Below are 23,485 nucleotides of genomic sequence, written 5' to 3'. Positions count from 1 at the left end.
ATAGCTGCCAGCACAAGTACCAGTTTGCTTTGTATTTAACAAAACAACTGACTTTGTTTCCTCTAGGCCTACAGCTAACAGCTTCCAGATTAAACCAATTTTCAGCTTCCTCAATGGAACTGTCACAGATCTTGAGAATATCAACAGTTTTGGTGCAAAGAGCATTCTAACATATTTCCCTCTTTGTATTGCTTAGTGCCCATGAACATTTTACGTTAAATGCACATTACTGCATACTCAGTTTAGATGAACAGAGTGGAAAATAAATACCTGGAGAGTGATAACTGAGTCTCATCCATATCCAAATCGCCCTTGTCCCACAGGGAAAAGGTTAGCCACCACCTCAGCATCATCCAGGGACAGGAGTGGGTGAGATCAGTGCTGCTCCCTCTGGGGACAGTGCAGAAAATTTCATGCAACCTCCTGTCATGTTAGCTTTTCCATGCCTCCAACCCCACCCTGTGCAATCCATCCTAACTCTCCTGCTTATATGAAGATTCTGGAAGCAGCAACCAGATGGGGAGTTCCTGGCAATGCAGTTCCAACAGAGCTGCTCTACTAAGGAGCTGGAGTAGGGAACCAGTGCAAAGGTCCTGTGAAAGCTATGGTTTCTGGGATTGAACCATTAGTTCTTCTGCATGAGGATGAACCCTGCTGCATTCCTACATCATTCAGGAAAGCTCAGCAAGGAGATAAAAACTCAGTTTTCCTCCCCCATAACTCTTGGGTGTTTCAATGGGTGAAGACTATCTTCTCCCTGGATGATTGTTGTGAGCTCTGTTTTTGTGGTGTAAAGCAAGATATGTATTTCTTGTTTTGCTGCAATATAATTTCTTTCAAGGTCTCAATGAAAACCTTCTTAATCTGCCAGAGGAAGGGAGAGGATTTGAATAGGTGTCTCCCACACTCTTCAGGGCAGTGCTCTCACTACTGAACTATGGAATAGTCTGATGTAGGGCTCCCTCAGTCTCTCTTGTTGAATCTGTTCCAGGAAGAGGGGAGAATTGAACCTGTCTCTCCTATAGTCCAGGTGAGTACTGCAATCTCTGGACTAAGTTTTATAGGGTGGTTGCCATTGCCATCTCTTCCTCCTCCTCCAGCCATTTTGTGTAGTGTGAGGCTGGCACCTGGCCCATTCATACAAGAAATTACCTAGGTGCCTAAGCTGGCTGACTCCATGTGATGGGTTCCTGTTTGTGGCTTGCAAAATAACACCAGGTGCCTCCCTGCCTACCTCTATGAGAGGGGAGGGACTTAAGACACACTCTTCTTGTCAGCATCTCCCACTGGTGGCTCCCTGCCTAGCGTGCTGGCTTTGTAGCTCACATTCTAAGGCACCTGTCTCTCTCTCTTCATTGTAGAGTGAGCCTTGGTGCCTAACTCAGGCTTTGTGGATCACAGTGTTGTTCCTGTGATGAGTGGTTGGATTTTCTTTAAATGTCTAAAAGTTAGGAGCTATGACACTTTCTGTTTCAATGCCTAAGTTCTTTTGTGGGTCCAGGCCATAGTCCCTAGGAGGACGGCTGTGAAACCATGGTATAAAGCAGTGAATTTGTAAGACAAGGAAGGCCAGGACTGAAAGGAGGCAGTCCCAGAAGGAGGACTATGAAACTCTGGTCTAAAGGGGTGAACCTGCCATCAGGGAGGTCAGGACTGGAACTATATAGTCTCAGGAAGAAGGGCTGTTTAACTTGAATCTACAGTTGAGTAAAAGGGTGTTCACTCTGGGAGCTTAACTGTGTTGAATAAATTCTCTCTCCACTGAGGGACAATATTCGATGAGACTTGTGCTGTGAGTAGACTCTTTCCAGGAACCTCAGAGGGAAATTTAGGGAGGGTACCTGCAGCACCATCCTGGGCCATGAGAGGTGGTTGTGGAGATAGTGACACTGTTATAGCCACCTTTGTGCCTTGCATATTCTGAAGGTTTCTCGGGGGATCTGTTGAGAATAGCTAGAATTCAGCTATGGGCTGTTAAAACTATTAAAGGAGTAAAGGACCACTCAGCTTGAGTAAGATTATCAGAATATGCACCAAAATTAATAAAAAACGAAGTCAACCAGAATAGCTTGAATTTAGCCTAGGCAAGGCAATTGGGCTAGCCATGGAGTAAGGTTCTGATCCATGGAAGAATCTGACCCTATATGCCCCTGAAGTAACAAATATGTCAACAAACCAGTGTTATTAGTTCCCTGGTACTATAAAAAGTAAGGGAAGTGGACACCAGCTAAAATATTAATATCATCTGGGACCACATAGGCTGATTTTTTTTCCTATTAGAAGATAACAGGACAATCCAATTATTACTCACAACAAACACTCATAATTAATGGGCAACAATATTAAAGTGAGTTAACATAGTTACGAGATCAAAACTCATAAGCAAGTCACTGATGATTCTGAGCAATCTGTCAGCCCATGCAGAACTACTTGTGTATCACAATGATGATTAAGCAATGTTATGAGCGAGCCCCTCTATCCATGTTCCCTAGTATTGAACATCAGTGTTTACATTGCTGTTTGTTGAACATGTTTTAAATATTGATTCTCCAAACGTCTTGAGAGTCTACAGAGAGAGGAAAAAACATTTAGAAGATAGATTATGGCCAGATGGTTCACAAATGCTGGGTGGATTTGTTGCCGGGGGATAGGACAAACAATAGCCTATCAATCCACCCACCTATACCTTCTGCTTGAAGGAATCCATTAAGGAACAAGAATATAGGGAAAAGGCATCCAGTCTTCCTTATTTGACAAATTTATGACAATGAAATGGATATTGGTTTCTCTTGAGCTGTTACAGATTGTTTGTTACTGATTCATTGATGTTAGAAGGCACTGTGAACGTTGTTTGACCTTCAGGACATTGCAATGATTCCCTGAGCATCACCACATAACATATGGGATTTACTCTTCCACTGCAATGGGAATTACTTTAATCCCTCAGTAGGAGAATAGGGCCCTACATGCCATCTAATTCCAGGCCCAAGCAATCCCCTCCTGTGTTGTGGAGAGAGATGGAGAAGCTCTGTAGTGAAGATACACTGATGTAGAGCTCAGACACTAACCCTGTTAAGAGAGCTTCACATAGTCTAGTGGAAAGGAGCATCAGGGATGACTGCTAGAGACTAAGATCTCAATTTTGAATGTTAAAAATATAGACAGAGCAATGTTGAAGAAGGTATTACTCTTGCCATACAAAAGGCTCCTCCAGACAGCAGCCAACCACTGTTCCACTGGGGCTAGCTGGAGCATGCCATCTTCGTATCTTTTTTTGGATAGGCTGTAATAAGATCAAGGGATATTTCACTTTTGAGACTGAAAGGTGCAGAGTGGTGGTAAGAATTCATGTAGGCTATATCTCCCAAGAACACTTCTAAAAGGAGAGATCTGCTCTGATAAAACTGAATTAAATGTTCTGGACTGAAATCTCTTTTGGTGTAAACAGACATTTCTCCACTGGCTTCAATGCAGTGCACCAATTTACACCAGCAGAGAATTTGGCCTTTGTGTCTCCTTAAAGGGATAGTACCCATTGAGGGAAGCAGTTGCCTAGCTGATATGCCCAAAGGCATCTAAAGTCTTAATGGTTTAAGACCTGTCTACTTTGTAGGTCTAATCAGCCATCTGAATTGCTATTGGAATCCAATAGATATGGACAAAAAACCATTTTGGGAAGACACCACCTCCAGATCAAATTTCTTTCTCTTCCCCTACCTTCCTCCAGTAAATGTATGGAGACGGCTGTGGAATGTAAACATATAAAAATGGGGACTAGTTCATTATTGTTCTAGGGTAAGAAGCAGCTGACTCCACATCAATCAATGGCCAAGTTTAGCCATAACAATAATAATCCAATCTTGCGGCCACATGGTCTTGAAGAGCAGAGCTAATGTATGCATACATTTGCTGTCCTTTCCAGCAAATTTCAAGCAAGTTCATGACTAGAACTGACATGCATGAATGTCTTCCTCTTTAGAAGTCCTTCTAAAGCATATTATCATTATTCCCCCCCCCCCCCCCCCCGTAGCATCCATAACATGTTAGGCATATGATGGTTGTGCCAAGAGGACACAATCGGGATCAGGGCTCCAGTGTGTAAGCCCAGTAAAAGATGTTCTGCCCTGGACAGGCTAAGTACTCTTCAAACATGGTGCCTGCCATACAACCTATGTAAACAACTTGCTCAAGAAAACTAAAAATTCATTTTGTCACCATAGAAATGTGTATGGGGAGGGGGAAAGCAATTAGGGCCATATACTGAAGTACTTATTCATGCAAAACTCCCATGGTCTTATCTGAGGACAAAATACTGAATGATAGTTGCAGGTGATAGCTTCTGAAATCAACAGGAATTACTCATACATGCTTCAAGGCAGATTTTGGCCTACTGTAAGAACTTTAGTGTATATGTCCCATGGTTGGTTGTATCTCCATCACTTCATTTTGACTAGTTTCCCAAACCACCTTCTCTCTTGTAACAAGAAACAGTCAGCACCAGTGATTAAAGATATTGAAAGAGGCTACCCTGTTAGTAACTTCTTCCAGCACAACAGCATTAATCTGGTATGCCATTTACCCTATGTTTTGTTAGTGCTGAATTCAGAGGATCAGAAAATATCACCATATAGTAAATGGTGGTGAGTAAACACCTCTATGATGTTTAGACACACATTTCAGTTACTTGCTTCTTTTTGAAGGATAGGCAGAATAGAGAAATCATGGTTGAGGTACTCATAAAATGTGCCTATTTTGGCAGCTTGGTAAAAACAAAGCTGACATAGCTGCAGAAAGAAAGCAGCTTTCCCAAAGATGAACAAAAGTAGGACCTTATCTGAAATAACACAAACTGACTTATCTTGGAAAAAACCCTGTAAGATGTCCTCAATTTCTCTTGCTGAAATCCTGTTACTAGTTGTCACATCTTCCACTCATTTCAAATGGACCCTCAGGGAGTCAACACCAACAACATGTATTTTTTTCTAGATGTTGTCACTTCTCACAAATATCTATAGTCTAATTGTAGTTTATGAAATCAGTTACATAGGAGAACATTTGGCTTTTAAGTTGGACATTTTTGACCAGGAAGACTGTGTACTATATTTATAAATGACTTATAAATAGAGCTGGTTGGGAATTTTTCACTAAAACATTTTGTCATTGGGAAATGCCGATTTGTTGAAACTGAAACTTTTCAGGAAAACAGTCAGTTTCAATTAATTTTTCAACTCAAAAAAAGGTTGGAAAGAAGTTTTTAAATTGCAGAGAGGTCTTGTTTTGACATTCTTAACTGAAAAATTTTGGTTGTGGGGTTTGGACCAACTTTTCATTTAGAAATTTAAGGTAACTAGTTTAAAAAAAAATCTGAGCATTGTTTCAATAATTTCAAAATATTTCAGTTGATCAAAACTACTTTAAAAAAATTGTGATTCATTAAATTTTTCAAGATTTCATCTTTGTCCTAATGTGGGATGGGAAATTTTTTTGAAATTAAGAAATTTTAATGAGCTGGAAAAACCATTTCCTGAACATCTCTATGGGTGGAGGCCTTCTGCAGGGGGACTAAATTGAACAGAAGAATGTAGCAGAGCATGAAAAACATGAGGGTGCCCTTTTTTTTTTTTTTTTTTTTTTTTAAATTACAGTAACTCCTCACTTAAAGTGGTCCCAGTTAACATTGTTACGTTGCTGATCAATTAGGGAACATGCTCGTTTAAAGTTGTGTAATGCTCCCTTCTAATGGCCTTTGGCAGCCACCTGCTTTGTCTACTGCTTGCAGGAAGAGCAGCCTGTTGCAGCTAGCTGGTGGGGGCTTGGAACCAGGATGGACCTACAGCCCTCCCTATCAGCTCCCTACTCCCCTAAGTTCCCTACGCTGCAGCTGCCTGCAGTTCAACTGTGTCCCTCCCTACACTGCCATGTGCTGCTCCTGCCCTCTGCCTTGCAGCTGCTCCCCAACACTCCTGCTTGCTGTGCTGGGGAAGGGTAATGTCAGGGTGTCCCCCTCCCCCTGCACCCTACTTACCCCATCTTCCATAGAGCAGGGCTCAGGAGAGAGGGCTCTTGCAGCAGCTGCCCTCGCAGCAAGCTGATCTAATTAACAAGGCAATGTACTTAAGGGAAATGCACATATCTCCCTCCATTCCTGCTGCCTTGCAGTGTGAGAGAGTTAACCCTTGAGGGCTCAGCGAATTGCCAGTTCATCATTTAGCGAGATATCCCATCCTCTGACTCCTCCACCTCAACCAGGCTTCACAACCATCATCACTGTGTACCAGTATTAAATTGTTTGTTTGTTTAAAACTTATTGTGTGTGTGTGTGTGTGTGTGTGTGTGTGTGTGTGTGTGTGTGTGTGTGTGTGTGTATAAAAAATGTCTTTTGTCTGGTGAAAAAAATTTCTCTGGAACCTAACCCCCTCATTTACATTAATTCTTATGGGGAAATTGGATTCACTTAACATCGTTTTGCTTAAAGTCACATTTTTCAGGAACATAACTACAACGTTAAGTGAGGAGTTACTGTACAAAGCAAACAACGTTGATTTAGGCTAGTTTGCTGGAGGAATGTTTCCTGGGTGGAGGGTCGGTGGAGGCAGGGAAGACCCTTTACTGTACTGTCAGGAAAGTTGAATAAGGAAGCATTGAGGATTAATGACCATGTGCAGGGCCGGCTCCAGGCACCAGCTTCTCAAGCAGGTGCTTGGGGCGGCCGTTCCGGATAGGGACGGCAGTTCCAGGTATTCGGGGGCAATTCGGCGGAGGGTCCATCACTCCGCCTGGGAGTGAAGGACCTCCCGCCGAATTGCCGCCGCAGATCGCGATCGCGGCTTTTTTTTTTTTTTTTTTGGTTTTGGCTGCTTGGGGCGGCCAAAACCCTGGAGCCGGCCCTGCCCATGTGCTCTTTGGGTTGAGATGCCATGAAAAAGATGGATGATCTGGGCTTGTTGACAGCTAGACAAATGCACTAGAGGGTCAGAGGTAGCTGTGCTAAAGACTCTCCCAGAGAGCTAGACCTGGATCCCTCCACCAGTTAGAACCACCGAATCTACCAAACACCCCTCCAGGGCCACTCCTGCCTGGGAAAAGTCTGCTGTGTAGACCGCAAATCCCACTACTGCTCCTGGTGGAAAGGGGGATATCTCTTAATAGGGTGACCAGATGTCCTGATCTTATAGGGACAGTCCTGATTTTTGGGTCTTTTTCTTATATAGGCTGCTATTACCCCCCACTCCCGTCTGGATTTTTCACATTTGCTGTCTGGTCACCCTATGCTCCGGCCCCTCCATCTTCCCCTACTTGGCTCCTCACCACCTCTGTTCGTTCCAGTGGGGGGTCCACAAACCCCCGCCTGCTGCCCTCTGAGCAGCTCCTTTGCCCCGCTCCCACAATCACCCCCCGGCGCCTCTGCCCTCCCCCCCCTTGCAGCTGTCTCTGATCTGCACCTGCTGAGCCGCCTTCTCACCTCGCCAGCAGCACCCCTCCCAGCGGGGCTCCCCCTGCCCCAGCTGCCCCATCCACCACCAGCGCTGCGCCCCCTACCCCAGTCCTGCCCGGGGGCACGGGCTGGCGGCCGGCACGCGCCCCTCGAGGCCGCCCCGCTGGGCGCGTGCCTGGTGCAAGGTCCCTGCCAGGCCGGGCCGGGGGCTGCCCTAGAGACCCGCCCCCCGTTCTCGGAAGGGGTCCAAGCTCCGGCCCGGCGGCGCGGGCCCCCCGAACGAGGTGGCAGGGGCTGGCACCCGCACCCCCCCCCCACCCAGGTGTAGGACCCAGGCAGTGGGGGCGGGGCCGCTCGGCCCGGCTCCCCTCCTCCGGGTGGGCTCGCGCGTGCTGCGCGGGGAGGGCGAGCCAGAGCTCGGAGTGTGCAGCCGGCGCCGAGCTTTCAATGAACAGTCCTGTCGGGCAGGGCGAGCAGCGCGGGCGGGCTCCGGCACATCGGCCAGCGGCGGCGGCTGCAGCAGCCTCCTCGGGAGCCCGGCAGGTAGGTGTGTGGCGGTTTCTCCGCGCCCCGCCGTCCCGGGGTGCTTGGCTGGAGCCGGGGCCGGATGGACGGAGAAGTGTCGGGATTTGCGGTGGCGGTTGGATCCGTTACACTCAGGGTTTCTCTCTGGGCACGACAGCCCCCCAGCGAGCCCGTTACTGGCACTTTGTAGTGCACGGGGACCCGGCGGTCCTGCCCTGAGAATAGCCTCTACCTGTGGCATCTACCTGTCCTGCTCATGCCTCCCGCTTGAATCTGCTCTAAGGCCAGCTCCGTGTCAGCGAGGCTGGAGCGAGATCACTGTGTCTGTGACACTTGCCTGAAGTTTACTTGCACCCTGTGGTACATTGTGGGGAGTATGATGTCTTGGGAATGATTTTTGTTTGCTTGTGCAGTTCTGAAATGCAGCATTTTTGAAAACACAAACAGTCTAGTGTGTAATGGGTGAGATGTTTCTAAAAGTTTGGTTCACAAGCTATCTTAATGGTTTGTGTGATGTGCAAAAAATGTCTTTGATCAAAATTTAGGATTTTCTACAGGGTGAACTAAATATCAAGCTCAGTTTCTATTCCCATTGAAAAAGAACACTTATAATTTTACCGCAGGTAGCTACATCTTGGGGGCGGGGGGGGGGAGGGGAGCTTATATGCAACAATATCAAATTGTGGACAGTTGCAAAAAGGGAATCTAAGACTTTTGGTGACTAGAAAAAGGCAACTAAGGTGGAATTGAAACTGTTATCCTGGTAGTGGCTATAATCTTAGATTTCATTATATCAAATCTTAGAGGACTATTCCCTCATTTAAAAGACCAGGTTTTAGATTTAGAGTTAGCAACTACCTTTGCTGCACATGCATACATTATTTATTATATGTATGTAAAGCAACCACCAGACACCTGTTAGGAAGACTGCATATCAGCCTATCACATAGATTTGTCTTCTTGCTGAGCTATTTGCTGAACATTTCCCATTTTCTCCCTATTTGCACCCTGTCACGTTGCTTTCCTCCACAATGTTATCAACAGTGGCATCTAGGAGCATCCCGAGCATTCTGTGCCAAGAGCTTTGGTAATGAAGGTCAATGAACAGGAATTTGCCTAATGCCAGTGTAAAGTCATTCCTGTTCCCAGTTTTCTCCCCAGAAGGTAACTGCTTGAAGGTGTTTAACCCCCAGCCTAACCTGATTTTTACCTGTACATTTTGGATTGCAGAAATAGTTAGGTACAGGCACTCTTAAGCCCCTAGCAAGAACTGAATCAGTGCTCTTTGTTCCTCATTTTGTTATTCACTAATCTAAACACTGACTTCTTGTTAACGCAAAATCTTTGTTCTATTGAAGTAGACAGGGTGAAGAGATCAAAAAATTGTCAACATGAAACAAATAAGTGTTGTTAACTTGAATGACTAAAATAATATCATTCTTGCACGAAAGAGCTACTGTTTATGTCACTTTTATTTCATGAACATGATAGTTCACCTGTTTACAAAAAAATAGCCGTTGATGGTTCTGATGCTCTTCACCATCTTTTTATTTTTGTTTGAGTTTTTTTTTTTTCACTGTTGGAGGAAGGATGGTGAGGTGGTATTGGAGAGCTAGATGGTAGTGGTTGGAATATTTTCTCTAAACAATGCATTGGGATGTGACAAATGTTCTATGAAGTAACAAATTTCAAATGAGATGCTATGGGAATGGTTGACAGAGCAGTCTGCATCTGGATTTTAAAGAGAAATTGTTCATTCAGCTAAATATGTTCATGAACTTCAGTTGATGGTGTTAATGTTTGAAAAGAGTGAAGTGTGTCTGTTTAACAATATGTACAGTGAAAGTGCTGGAAATTAGATTTTTTAACAAAAAAAATTATATCTATACGGATGTTTTCTTGTATGTTAAATGTAACTTGCATATTGTCAGTCCTTTGTTATGTATGAAACAGTTCTTGATAAAAATTGGTGAACTATAATTTATTTTTTTTAAATGAACAGAGTAATTGTTTAGATTTAACAAACTACAATATTTTATAAAGAAATTCATTGAACAAAAATGAAGAGCAGAGGTTTTTTTCAAGAGTAAGTTGAGCATTCTTTGGATATTATCTGCATCATTTGTATTTGGAAAACATGCAACCCTCATCCAATGAAACTCTAGATATGATGACATAAAATTTTCTGAGTGTCTTAATAAAAGTATTTTTTTGCAGAAGATGAGATAACATTTTAAATCAACATGATTGTGCTTCAGTTTTGGTCTAGAATTAAAAAAACACACTGATTTGAAAACATAGAGATAGCTTAGTAACATACTTATAGCTTGTTAATGTGTTTCCAAGAGTTGTAATTTCAGTTAACTTATTTTCTTTGCTTAGCTGCATTTGAACTTAGATTTAAATCTATGTTCTCAATAGAGATGAGTGAACTTTAAAGAAAATCAGGTCAGGCATAGATTCCAGGCATCTAACCCTTTTTGGAAGCCCAGAAATAGCCACCAGAAATAGCATGACAAATTTCTTTTTCATGAACAAAGCTTTTTTTCTTTTAAGGGAGAAAGAAGCTTCATAGAATCTCTACAGATATCAGAGCCTTGTAGAATGGATGTTTCTAGCTTATTTTATTAGAATTAATATAGCTAGTGTAATTTCTACTTTTCTGCTGTTGGACTTAGGGCCGCTTGATTTCAGAAGTATGAGATTATTGGGGTTTATTTTAAAATAAAGATGTCTTTCTTTTAAAAAAAATAAGATTACCTTTGTATGCAGCGCATGAGCTTTTTCCTTAGAGGCAGATGCTGCTCATCTGTAGAAAAAAGGTTTGGGGGCATTACATGTTTGGAAATTGCCAAAAAAACACCAAAAGAAAATACCAGGAATGGAACAAATTTGTTACTTGTTTTTTTCCTCAAATGGCTAATAAAAAAGCAGTTGGATTGACCTAAGGTATAGGAAAAATAGAACTATCTTATTATTTGAAACAACAGGTAGAATTAAACTACAACATGCCTTGTTTTTCAGGACTAAATGATTAGTTTATCCTACAGTAAATGGAACAGATCATAACTCTTCCAGTGCTTTCTTTGTTCTCTGTTGGACTGGTTCAATTGCCAAGAAGCGATGATTTTTAATCCCTAAGTAGATGATGTCATAATGACATCATCACATCCTTCATTTGATTGATTCTCATAAAAGAACAGTAATGAGATTTGATATGCATGTCTTAAAATTCTCCCTTCCCTTCAGGGAATTTCCTGACCTGTGTGGCAAATTCCAGTGAATAACACTGAATTCCAGCAAAAAAAAACATTCCTTTTTGGAAGTCAGGGTGGGACATGTAAGAGCAATGGACTGATCCTGATCTCCTTAGAATTTAAGGACTTAGATAATGAAACTTCAAATGGGGAGAACGTATCTAGAAGTGTAGACATTGACCAATATTTTCAAACCTGGTGCTGCTAAATCCATGAGTAGGCACCTAAGTAAAGGTGACTTGATTTTCAAAGGTGCTGAGCATATTCAATTTACACTCATTTCACTTGGATTTGTGGAAGTTCAGCACTTCTGAAAATCAGGCCATTTTTATTTATGTACCCAAATACGGGTTTGGATACCTAAGTTTAGGCACCCAGGTTAGCAAATGTTGATCATTAAGCACAAATATATTTGAAAGCTTTCCCCCCCAAAAAACTATCAATCAAACCAAAATATTAGCTATAACTGTAACTGGGTATAATCTGATGATAATTGCAATGTTAGTTTTCTATATTGATAACTATAAACTCTAATTGAAATAGTTGAACCTCTAATATAGTTGTATTAATACAGCAGAAGTCTCCTATCATGAACTTAGACTTAATGAAACTCGGTTTATTGAGAAGCAGAGCAACAATCCTAAAATCTTTCAGTGCATTATTGTGTGGACATTGTAATTCTGATTATAGTAAACCCCGTTTGTAATGGAATTGTTCCTTCATTTAAATTTCTGTAAGAAAATTTCATTGTTTTTCATAAGGTAATCTGATACAATTTTTAATTTTTAGTACAAAATTTTGGTATCATGTTTATCCCCCTAAAGTAAGGGTTTTAAAAGGAAAGACGTGTCATTTAAATGATGGCTGGGGTAGGCTGCTGGTTTATAGAGCAGCTTGGATATTTTTGCACAGATCTGTAAATACTTATAGAATTCTATAAGTATATGATAAATCATATGCAGCTGATTTTATACATACTCTTTTATCTTACTCATTAATTGTATATGATAAATTTGAAAAAATTCTGAGATTCAGCTATCAGCTTAAGTAAACTGTTCTTAATAAACTTGGAAGGTTTTTATTTCATTTGTGTGTGTGTGTAAATTCTGCTATATCTCTCTTTATACAACAAGTATTGTGCATGATGAAAGACAGGGAAAAGAGGTTGTCTTCATGTTGCTGTTGGTTCTTTATTGGGGTTTGGAAGGTATTAAAGAATGAAACCCACCTCTTATAATCCCCATCCTGGTGATTGCAGTTACTGCTCTCATCTTTGATTCTCAAAGACAACCACCAAGTTTGGTAAATATCATGGCTTCATGGAACTACATTTCAAAAGAAGCCAATGATTTAATAACCGTGGACAGGCTAATCTCAATGCAAGAGCTGGTGTTGAGTTGAATTAATGAGATCAACCTATTTACTTAAGACAGAGAAATGTTACATCAGCAAGCCTGTCAACTTCTGTAGTTCACCAGTGTTGTATTAGGAACTGTTGAGTAGTGATTGGACATGTGCATTGTTAACAAGCAAGGGGGACGGTTGTTTTATAATTAAATCCATAAATGGTAGGCACCCACAAGTTATTGGTGCCAGATAAATTTCTAAATAAATCCCATAAGCCTGTCTGCACCCATCTTGCATGAAATAACAAATTTTCATGAGCTGTAAACCTGTTCTAGAATGACTCAAGTATGAACGAACAATAGAACTCTAGTGTTAGAGAGAATCCTGATTTGATAATATTCCATGGAAATTTCTTTTCACTCTCCTCTCAGGATTTGCCACATGCTGTGAATCTTCTAGCTTGTGCCTGAATTGCACATTGAAAACAAAAGATGGGTTTGGACTTTGTGAAACATCTATGCCTTCTGACTGAATTTTAGATGATGACCAATGACATTTACATGGTTGTGCTGTAATGCACTGACATATTTGGTTATATAAAATATGGAAAGCCAAGCATCTCAGAACCTTTTCTGAATGCTTTCTACTAGAGACTATCAAAGCATGATGACTGTTACTGCAATAATGACCTTCTTGAACATGAGATGACTGCACCGATTTGGCCAAACAGAGAAGGACAATGAACATTTTCATTACTGTGACAGAATTCATTTTGGAAAAACAAGGTCAGTTGTGGCAATTGTTGAAGAAAATGAAAATGAGGCAGTAATGTCTTGTCATTGTACTGATGTAATGATAGTAGACAAGATGTGCAGTTTTTGTATTATATTATGTAAAAATCCAAAAGGATGTAAAGCAGAACTTCATGCAAATCAGCAGTTACTATATCTACGTTATGTCTAATAGTTAACACAAATTAATAGATTTAAAAAGTAAAACCAGTATAGTGACTGAAATATTCTGTTCCATTTGCTCTCTAAAGAATTATCTTAATCTGCAAAGGATATGAGTAAGCAGCAAATGTTATGCTTGTTTTCCATTTTTGTTTTAGGCTCTAAATCAGAATAAATGTAGACATTGAATAGGTTACTACTGTTCATAAATCATCTTTTAGTATTTGTCCATATTTACTCTATAAAGGAATTCATCATAGAACATGAGACTTCTTCACGCTGTTTTTACTGGTTCACTTAATAGGAACAAAATGTATAGCCCCGCTTTACAAGTGTGTTTCTTTCAGATAAATCAAAAGTTATGATGTCTCCTTAGATTAGGGAGCAAATCAACTTGACTAATTGATGCAAAACTTCTGTTAACTTCAGGGGAAATTTTCTTTCAGGATTTGGTCCTAAACTTACTAGTGCTGAAAATGATTAAAAAGTTATTTTAGGTTTTTTCCTCCACAAATTCAAAAGTACCAAGAAGTTCAAAAGATTTGAAAATAGTAGTGTTAGCAATGAAATGTGTGAGATTGCAAAGAACCACTAGCATTTTGTAGGGATATTTTGTGGTTATGCAAAATTAATTTGTAATGATTTTAACAATTATTTAAAATGAGGCAAATACACAAGTTTGTAAAAATGAGGATGCTGACAGCATCGGCAGTGGTAATGGTGTAATCTGCAAGCCAGGGACTAAATACTGCTCAGTAACACTGGTATAGCTGGAGTAACTTCATTAGCTTTTGTGGTAATACTTTGGATTTAGCCCAGGGTAACAGGCCCAACATAGTCAGACAATTTAAATTCTGATTTGTATGTTTCTGTTCCAATTTCTCACACTGCCAGTGTGATCAGCTTTTAACATGAAAAGACTCTGCAGGTTTTAGCTATAATTCTGCTTTCATATTGATTCACTCATAGTTCTGCAATACAAAACCCGTCAAATGTATTTTCATTTGGAAACCTGGAATGTACAAAAGATGTAGATTCTGTGGTAAAAGGGAAATGTTGCACACTAGCTGCTAAACCACTTCCAGTATTCACTTCAGCATTTTGTAAATTGAATATTTGTCTTGCTCTTAAGAAACCCAGATGTGCAACTGTTGTTCATGAAAATAGAGTAAATAAATCAAAACCATATTTCTACCTGACTTGAAGTAGGCATTATCCACTACATAGATTCAGATGTAGGTCTTGACAATTTAACTTTAAGATTTAAATCTCAATAAGCAAGAGACTCATTTTCATGTTTATTGTTCTGAAATCATTTTCAGGCACTGAATCACTTCTCAAAAAGAATATCTGTTGCTGGACAATGAATTAAAAACACTACAGTATATTTTTAGTCATTTCAAATTGTGAATAAATGTTTAACTTTTACTCTCACAATTTTATTAGCAAGAAATCCAGTGATTTATTTTTTATAACCTTCACACTTTGTTACTTAAGCCTGAGTGTAACCTAAACTATAGAATGATCCTTGTTTAAAAATAGGTCCATAAATATAAATTTAAATGATCCATCAGTTCTAAAGAATACCATAAATAAAATCAAGTCCCACCTCTGTATTTTAAGCTATATGATTTTGATTATCATATTTTATGAAAAATATTTAATTTAAAATATGGGGAAATCTGATCAAGTTTTTTACTTTTCTTTTTTTTACACCACTTGTTAAAAACACAGCAGATATTATAATAAGGATACATAAGGAAGGCAGTAAAGATTTTTTTAAACAGAAAAAATATTAATTTCATTTTAATATTGGAATAATTTGCCTTTGTAGTGTCTGCCCAGTGTGTATATAATAGTTAATTATATAGCTCCATAAACTAATGTGACAAAAGCAAAACTGTGCACAGTAAAAAGGTAGAAAAGCCTCTTTTGGAATGGTTGAATATTCAATCAGAAGCAAGAGTACATGTCAGAAACCTATTTGCTTGGGAAGTTTCATTTGAAAAAGTAAACATACCTTTTCAGACAGACTGTATGTCTGGTACATTCCATCTCTTTGTGGCTTTTAAGGGAGAAAACAGAAATATAAGATTTGCTATCACAAGGGGTGATCCTGCATTCCTTGTGCAAGCAAAACTTCCATTGACTTGTACATCTCTCTTGTTTAAATAAAATAACACAACTGATCCCAAGATGTGCACCTTTTTTCAGATATGTGTATTCTACACTTATGCCATGTAAAAGTGTACTGTTTTTATGTGGTGTGTGGAATTGTGACATTTCTATTGCAATTTAAGTGTCTTTAGAACTCAGAATTGATACTTTATGGGTCAGAGAGATGTATTAAGATTTCCTTACAAACCAGAATCTTGGGACTGTTATTAGCTAACTAGATTTTTCTGGCTAAAATGGGGGTATAACATCAATCTCATAACTGATATGCTGCCTACAGGGGGATGGTATCTGTCTGGTATGTCTTTTAAATTTCTCACTACTATAATCCCATTTTTCCACCAAGTGACTTCATTTTCTTTCTAATGTTTATAGTGAAGTGGAAACTCTAATCCTAGATGGTGAAAACATTTTAGGATTAAAAACATGGCCTCCATCTTTGGTCAACAGCAAGGGGGCACTGTTTGGTATGTTTCTCTTTTCCTGAATTTCTTTTCAGGCCATTGAAAGCCTTAAGGAGACATTCAGCAGGGCAGAGATGCACAGATTCCTACTACTGCACTGATGATCAGCACAGACATTACTGAAAACATGCAGAGGCTTTGCAGCCTCATGTACGAGTAAATGTTATAAACACCAGCGAGGGGTAGATACAATCAGATGAATACTTTTAATTATAGTTTAAATAATTCTGAATGACCAGAGGGGGTTGCTTTGATGAATATGCAGCTGGGGAAAATATTTATAATCCCGAAACCTCCGGAAACTAAAATAAACATTTTATTATCTAAATTATGTGTTTATCTAACTAGAAGGGTAGTGGGGGGATGGACCCTCAAGTAGTAGGTGTGTTTTATTCATTTGATATGTTCCTCCTTTTCAGCAGAGTGCAAAAGGTTACGATATTCTGAATCCTAATTTTGTTTAGTATTAATGCTAATAATAATGCTAATTTTATGTATATATCAAGCCACTATTAATTCAACAAAATAAACAACATAATAAATAAGCTACAACTATTAATGTTTTTAAACATTTTAATGTTTTAAATGAATGATAGCAGTATTTACTCAGGACAGATTCTTTAAGGGCTTGACTGTTCAGAGTGCACACATCCCACAGTACCGGGTGACTAATGAGCCATTCTTGTTTGGGGCACTTCTGAATGCACAAAGTCTGTGCAACCATTATTGTCTCTTTGTGGAGTACAGTTTACTAGTTTACTTCCCTTTGGGCTGCCAGGCATCTGACTTTACTGAGGTGCATATGAGGGAGGGAAGGATCAAGGTATCTCCCACCTCCTCCCCATCCCCTTAGCAATACCTTGCTCTCCCTGCAGCACAGAGAGGGAGCATGCAGAGTATCCCCAGTTTTGCTCAGCTCTTACCTGGCCTGCGTAGGGGTGATTGGGGAGCGCTTTGTGCCCTCTACCCCTCATTGTTCACTTATGTAATGGTCAGGCACAACATGGCCCTAAGTTCTTACTCCAGGCCAAATTTTGCTCTGGACTATATTGGTGTAACTTAAGAGCAAGCTTTGACCTGTTGATTTCACTAGGAGTTTTGTATGAGTAAGGACTTTGGAATCTGACCTGAAAATTGAAGGACAGGGTGAGCTTTCAGTGCAAACTTTAAAGATGTTTTAAGTTTATATAGCTCACACGATGGCCTCGCTTCTGTTGCAATGCAGAAATTGTGCCTGTAGTTAATTGTTGCCACATATCTACCACTTGGACAGCTATGTACCAGATTTGTGCCTGAAACTGGGTGCTTAGCAGACTAAGCAGTAGATTGTCTCCTGTTAACTGCAGGCACAAAACATATGGGCAGCAAGGGAGATCAAGCTCAAGTCTGACTGATAAATCGGTCAGAAGTGTATGATGTTAATGTTATTGGTGAACATATGAAGTGATTTTTCTGTTGACTTTTCTCAATGCTTAACAAACTCACTGGCCAAGGGTGCGTAGGAAAGTTTCACATCAACCTCTGGAGTATTTGAACTTTCATCTAGGCAATGGAAAGAAATCCTTCCAAATGTGACCCCAGTTTAGTGCTGTCTTCATGTATCCATAGCCAACCAGCCCGAAACAGTAGGCGGTTGTGAACTGCTTAAAGTTCAAATTGTAAATCCAACCTGAGCACACGATAGGCCATATTGCATGAGTGGAGCCACTACCCAGCTGCTACTCAAGGAGTGCACAGGGATCGCATGTGGAACTGGACTCCACAGGGCAAAATGCTTGTGCATCTGATGCGTGAGCTTTCAAAGTCCTGTCCCCACCCTCTCTATACCCTGGAACCATGCTGGCTCTTCTACGGCCCTATAGGAGGGAATGGATCTTGAGAGAGGTGCAGAATGGTTCTGTTCATCTCAATGAGGTGTTAACTCTGCAGACTGACTCTGCGGCTCACAGTAGGCATTTTGCCTCTTGTTGACAACTGGTGCTAGATGTGGCCAGCATAGTCAAGGATAAATATGTTCAGAACTAGTTCAGTATAACCATGGTTTCTGAAACAGTGCTGAGCACAGTTTAAAGGTAAATAGGAATCAGTCATATTCTGCACAAGCTCAGAAACCTTTTTGTCTGCAATCGGTAAATTTCCTAGTGTAGAGTGTGTCTGAGTTTTTCATAGAGCCCACAAAACCACTGCTTTGAAAGCATCATCCCTCCTACCCTGCCCAGCATGTAGTTCACATTTTCTAGCTAGCAAGTTATGGGATGATTTGGCAAGGATTGTTTTAATAAATTAGGTTACTTATTTTCTGCCTGAAATTCCCTGGTTGGTGGCTCAGGGAGACTTTGAATTAAGCTCTACAGAGCATAATGAGGTTGTAGGAATGCTTTGATGTGGAAAAGCTTATATACAAAAATGGCCTGGGCAATTATTGATATAGAATGTTTTCCCAAAGTGTTCTGGGACAATTTATATTAATCAAATTCAGATTATACTGTAAAGATAATAAATTTGATAGTAGCACATCAAAACTCTCCAAATTCAATAGACAACATGAAAAGGTAAAATCGAAATAATTTTCTTCCTTCATTTTGTTGATACATTTATAGCTTACTTCAATCCTTTTTCATAGGCACGTTTGATATCTGCAGTAATGAGAAATTAATATTGCAATGCTACAGATTTGCAGAAAGATTTTCTTTCATATAATTCGTACCGTATCCATTCTCTACCATCAGATTTACTGAGACAGTGATTCATCTTCAGAATTGAATGTCTGCAATGAACTGTCACTACATTTGTCTGACTTAATAAAGATTGTTATATAAGAGTTGCTTCCCCTTAACTGATGGAATTTAATTTCCCAGGCCACCTTTTGCCTTCTAATACTGTTTATCAGCAAAGCAGAGTTTTCTGTATTTTTTTGCTTTTCTGCTTGCATCTATACTTGAGGGTTATTAACACAAAGTAGCCCCGAGTGATGGCTTGGACACCAGAGATTCTAAAAGCCTGTAATAGCCATAATAATAGAGTTGGTTGAAGGATACTGGTTGCCTTGGTAACCGGGCATGTGCCATACAAGATAATGTACCTGCTATAGTGGAGAGATCTGTGCTGCATATTGATTGCAAGAGTTTAGAGTATTCACGTAAATGCATTTTACAATGCACGTTTCAGCTACCAAGTAATTGTGGCTTACTAAGCAGACTAACTGCATCCAAACCATTTATGAATTTAGAGTACCTTGAAAACTAACTGTATTTTGTTTAGGTTTGATTTTTTTTGGGGGGGGGAGGGGATTATTATAAGGGTAGTTTATATCAGATATGATCCTACAATTACTGTGGGCTTTTTCTAATTGAGTTAAATGATATTTCATCACCAATATTCACACTGTGACTCTTTTTAGTCCTCTAATTCACATTGGAAATGAGGGGCTAACTGTGTTGGCTAAAACAACGCCTCTACTGAAGGATATTCTCCTGTGTGCAGAGGGACAGCACAAGGCACTTCTGTCCCATTTAAATCCTCAAAATGGGGCTCGAATGAGATGTAAGTGGTGCATAGATCTTGTGAGCTACTATAAATTTCACCTTCTATTAGCAGGACTGTGCCTGCTTCCCCACATGGCTCTTGATCTGGATTAACCCTACACATAGAGTCCTGGGTTTCTTTTGAGCAGATCCCTAGAGATACCAAATTATGTGGTAACTAGGCTAAGACCACCAAACTCCAGTTCGTCTGTGAGCTCCAACAGATCAGAATTTGACCCAGGTGTTCAGTGGTGAAATAAATTAAAATCATTAACTTGTACACCTAGACCAGATCTTCAAAGATATTTAAATCAGGTGGGAGTTAGGTGCCTAAGTACCATTGTGGAATACGAGCCTTAGCTCTCAGGAAACCACTTCAGGTGGCACGTCTAGGCTGATCCTGCGCAACTGAAGCCAATAGGAATTCTGCCATTGACTTCCGTGGGTGTGTGATCAGGCCCATAATATTTAGCAAAGCATCCTGTCATTCAGATGTCTTCTACATTGTCCTCATTCCTCAGTGTTCCTCCTCTTTGTATCATTATCGGTGTACACTCGTCTAGGATTGGCCAGATTAGAATTTGTTTGACATTTTACTATATTCATTCAATATATTTGGTGAACATTCACAGTTAACAGGACATGTTCACAAATGATTCAAAAGCTAAAGAGGGAGCCAAAATCAGTGGAATTTCTGGTTTAACATATCCCGCTTGGCCAAATCTAGTTTGTTTTAGTCAGTTTTTTAATTTTGTTTGTTTAATGCTTGACATTCACATTTATCACAATATCAAAAGGCCTTTGCCTAGATGGATCATTCACTCAGGAAAGAATTCATCAGTGGCCCTTTTTCACAATATTGGTTATTTAATCAAAAAGTGTCTGAATTTTATTTTAAAAAATGACTTATTTCACTAAAAGTTCCATGTTCAGTGATTTCTGGGTCCTAACTTAAGAAAAGGTAATAGTTGGCCAAAAAAAAAAAAAAAGACACGTAGGACCAGCTCCTCTGTAGGTGTAAATCAGCAAGGCTCCATTGGAGTCAGTGAAGCAACACTTAGTTACATCAGATGAGAATTGGGCCCATGAGCTCAAAGACATTGTGTTCAATCTGAGGCAGTATCTGTTCCCTGCCTAGGTGCACTTTGTCAGTCAGATTAATTCCATGGCAGTAACTCAGACTCATGACCCTGGAGGAAGAAAATCTTCCCCATGGGAGTCACAGCACCACAATGTGCCTTTAAGCCTCGTTCTACGAGGGAGTCCACTGCTGCCCAAGATTGGGTGGTGCTTGCCAGGGACTGGTCTTATTCAGGACATTGACTGATTCAGAGCATCCTAGGGAATCTGAATGCAAATTAATCTGCACTCCCAGTGCTGAACCCCTGGGAGAGTGTGGTAAACCATACACTTACTTGCCTATACCAGTCATAGGTTTGAATTAAACATTACCTTGTTCTTTATAACTTGACTTTTTAAGGCAATATTTGACACTGTTCATCTTATAAACCTTTTGGGTCAGTTGCATGCAGTTTAGGGACTCTTGCATTGTTTGAATGTAATTTTTCACTCTCAGAAGTATAGCTGTAACATTGAAATTGAATTTATGTTGTTTTATGGCATCAGCCCTGCACAGATACAAATATCAGGGGTTATTTGTTTTGTTTTGATTATTTATGGAATATTATCAGTTTGAGATGACTGCTGGAGAGGATAGATTTGGAAATGTGAGTTATCTCCAATAATTACTTACCGGGTTGTGTAACTTAGTTCATTAGTACAAGTAATTTTAGAATGCAGTGCTCAGACTCTGTGAATTCAATTCTTCCTTTTGCTATTAAACCTGTTCTTAAATCCTTCCATTGCCAACTAGCAAAGTGCCTAGTTAATTTCATTGCTGACTTATGAAACTCCTAATAAAATAGGTTAAACTTAAAAAAAAAAAAAAAAAAAACCACAATTCTTGGTATCTTTTATAAGTCTATTTGAAGTCATTGGATTTTGGGCACTAATATTTTCACACATTAAATCTGTTTTTGCTTGATATTAAATGTCTGATCAAATTCTTGCTAGTGTTTAATTCAGAATGAAGACACCATTGTTTGAGGCACTGTTACATTGTTTTGGATCATTCGAACCATCATAAGATATTCTCATGAAGAATAACCTTTTGTGTTTGTACTCTATTTCAAAGACTTACAAGGATCTGTTGCTTTCAGAACCTACTGTGTTTAAGTAAAAAGTAACAGAGGGTCCTGTGGCATCTTTAAGACTAACAGAAGTATTGGGAGCATAAGCTTTCGTGGGTAAGAACCTCACTTCTTCAGATGCAAGATGTGTTTAAGTAGAACCATTAAGATTACTATTCCTTTTGCAGAGTTCACAACCATTGGAACCGATGGTTGTCATGTATCTATGACTGTATATCCCACAAATGGGCCAAATTCTTATAGTCTCTTCTTATGCCGAATTTATATTGAAATCAGAACCATTGAAGTCCATGGAAGTTCTGCTTGAGTAAAAACTGAGTTTCTAATGCATTCACAATTATACACATATTTGGCCAAGATCTGCATCTCTACTCATTTTGAGGAGTACTTCCTCACATAAGCAGTCTCATTAAAGTTAATGAGACCACTTGTGTCAGTGGGTGGAGAATCAGGCCCCGTGTAAAAAGTCCAGCTCTTAACCACATATCTGTATAATTTTCAGTGAACACACAGTGCAGTTTGCATCTTTTCTTACGTTTAGATATTTTCCCAATGTTCTGTTTGACCCTGCTTAAGCTGGGTGCTTTGATTAGAAAGTTTAGTCATCCATAAAATAAAAGTTGCTAAAAGAGTCATTGGCTTTCCATTTAGCAGTGGGTCCAGCAATTAGATTCTTTGGTTCAAAGCCCAGAAGACAAGTGATTCCTTTGCCATGAGGAAAACAAACTAACAGGCTGAAATAAGATGCCACTTGTGACATATAGCTTAACAAAGGCTGTGCACCCAAATGAAAATAGGGGTCAGTCATAGGAACAACACAGTGCCATGTCTTCTTAACTTGGCATTGACATGTGGTAATGGCACAGTTAACTGTTGTCACTTCCTTATCACCTCTAGAGCATGAGCCACTATTGTACCGCTTCCTTTCTAACATTTAGCATCTGTATCTGAATTAGTGACAGCTCTAAGTTAGCAGCGTGGTTTTCTATTTCCTGATGTTGCTTTTTTGCTTGATTCACCCTTTATAGGCCATTTCTTCCCAAGATTTGCAGCTAACATTTGGGGCAGAGTCATTCCAACTGTATTCTGGCAGCTCACCTAGTACCCAGTCTAATGATGTCAAATGAGAAAACCTGGATAATTTGAAGACTGAGCTGCTTACTTCAACTGATATGAAATACAACAACATGCCCTAGGAAGGCCTTTGCTTGTGGTGTGTATGTGTGTGCACATGCTCGCTCGCTCGCTCTCTCTCTCTCAGAATTACAGAAAATCAGCATAGCCAACTGGGATCAAAAGGGTGAATTCCCCCCCAATGCATTTATGGAATACACAGAGGATCTTGACATTGCATACACCAGTATTTTTGGCACAGTTGGCAGTCTGCTCCCTGATGTGCTGACACCCAGCTCCATAGCATGTTGGGAAGAGATGTGAGGCCATAAGCCTGCTTCCTCCCTGCTACCTTACTGTTAGGAGGGAGTAGTCTCTGCACTTCTTTGAGAATGGGGACTGCTGTATTCTGAGTATACTGCAGTGCCTTGCAATTGTAAACTATTGAGGGGGCTTGAATCTAGAAACTTGTGGAAAGTAGG

At 40.0% G+C, this 23,485-nt stretch overlaps 1 protein-coding gene across 6 annotated transcripts in view; it reads left to right on the top strand.

Moving 5' to 3' along the window:
• The window catches only part of SLC6A1 (solute carrier family 6 member 1), a 134,134-nt gene that overhangs the window by 15,765 nt on the left and 94,884 nt on the right, over nucleotides 1-23,485 (top strand). Inside the window, exon 1 of one of the 6 annotated variants that reach the window (XM_054036116.1) lies at nucleotides 7,906-7,978. The exons of 3 other annotated variants lie outside the window; for them this stretch is intronic. The gene's annotated coding sequence lies outside the window, so the exon portion shown is untranslated. Of the gene's footprint in view, nucleotides 1-7,905; nucleotides 7,979-13,016; nucleotides 13,350-23,485 lie in introns of those variants that run through there. 2 more of the 6 variants (XM_054036120.1, XM_054036114.1) reach the window with 2 other exon arrangements.

This window comes from Malaclemys terrapin, chromosome 7, assembly GCF_027887155.1.
Source record: "Malaclemys terrapin pileata isolate rMalTer1 chromosome 7, rMalTer1.hap1, whole genome shotgun sequence".
Taxonomy (NCBI): Eukaryota; Metazoa; Chordata; order Testudines; family Emydidae; genus Malaclemys; species Malaclemys terrapin.
Note: the sequence above shows the minus strand (reverse complement) of the source record. Positions and strands in the feature narration are given on the sequence as shown.